The following is a 1465-nucleotide window of genomic DNA, read 5'->3' as shown; positions in this document are numbered from 1 at the left end:
TTCAGTCCAGAACCGCGCTGCTGCTACGGTCGCAGGTTCGAATCCTGCCTCAGGCATGGATGTGTGTAATGTCCTTAGGTTAGTTAGGTTTAAGTAGTTCTAAGTCTAGACTAATTACAGCGCCCTCTGAGGCTTTTAAGCAGTCTTTCCTCCCGTGCTGCATATGCGAATGGAACAGGAAGAAGTTTTTATAACTGATACAATGGAAAGTGCCCTCTGTCATGCACATCACTGTGTTTTGCAAAGTATACATGCAATGTAGATGTAATTAGACGCAAACTGAGGAATCATCGCATTAATGTCGTCTGCTTTCGAAATAAATAACATGTTGTCGGTTAATGTCGGACGTAGGCCAATGCAGGTAGTATTATCCCTAGGACGCCCAAGCCTTTTTTTCTAACTTGAATGCCTAAGGGGGGGGGGGGCGGGTTCGGTGAGTCCACAGGTATTAAATAAGTTTACTGTCGAAAAATTACAACTTTCAAAATGGCTTATGTATTTTAACTAAGGCATCGGTTTAATAATGTTGTTAATTGTTATAAGTATTGGATTGAGTGAATAAAAAATTGACAAATTACAATACAAAATACAGCTGTGTTCATAAACAATAGACTACTCTGAGTCCTCAACTTCAAGGCAAGAGACACACTTCACAATTTTTTCTGAATGTGTGTTACACACATGTTTATGACACTGTACACAATACTGTTTTGGTTTACTTAGATTGTTGTACTTCTGCTTCTTTGTTTTAGCTTTTCTTACACAAATATGGCACCGACCTTTCCCGGCAGGAGGCTGACGTGCTTCTGAAAGAAAGGATATTGCTGAGACATGGCTTAGCCATAGCCTGGGGGATGTGTCTAGAATGAAATTTTCAGTCTACGGCGGAGTGTGCGCTGATATGAACTGAGCTACCCAAGCACGACCCACGCCCCGTGCTCACAGCTTTACTTCTGCAAGTACCTCGTCTCCTACCTTCCAAATTTTACAGAAGTTCTTCTGCGAACCTTGCAGAACTAGCACTCCTGAAAGAAAGGATATTGCGGAGACATGGCTTAGCCACAGCCTGGGGTATGTTTCTAGAATGAAGTTTTCACTCTACACCGGAGCGTGGGCTGATATGAAACTTCCTGGCAGATTAAAACTGTGTCCCGGACCGAGACTCGAACTCGGGACCTTTGCCTTTCGCGGGCAAGTGCTCTACCAACTGAGCTACCCAAGCACGACTCACGCCCCGTCCTTCAAAGGGAATATGTAGTATGAAAGTTACTTGGGCAAAAGCAGGGGACATAAAAAAATTATGGGTTCAACGAACCCCACCCCTTAGGTGTCCTAGGGTTAGGTTATGGGAAACATTCGCATTGCCTTCCATCGGACGTCTGGTAATAATCGAAGGCATCACGACAGTTGTACACCATGTGAACATTGCTGCAGATCACTTGCAGTCCTTCATGCTTGATGTCTT

General features: G+C 43.9%; 1 non-coding gene across 1 annotated transcript; it reads right to left on the bottom strand.

Moving 5' to 3' along the window:
- Positions 1-1147: 1147 nt before the first annotated feature.
- Trnas-cga lies at positions 1148-1222 on the bottom strand. Its single transcript has one exon. It is a non-coding gene; the product is annotated as a tRNA-Ser (tRNA).
- Between the last annotated feature and the right edge of the window lie 243 nt (positions 1223-1465).

This window comes from Schistocerca piceifrons, chromosome 8 (genome assembly GCF_021461385.2).
Source record: "Schistocerca piceifrons isolate TAMUIC-IGC-003096 chromosome 8, iqSchPice1.1, whole genome shotgun sequence".
In the NCBI taxonomy this organism is placed as follows: domain Eukaryota; kingdom Metazoa; phylum Arthropoda; class Insecta; order Orthoptera; family Acrididae; genus Schistocerca; species Schistocerca piceifrons.
The sequence above is the reverse complement of the archived record's forward strand: the minus strand, read 5'-3'. Positions and strand labels throughout refer to the sequence as shown.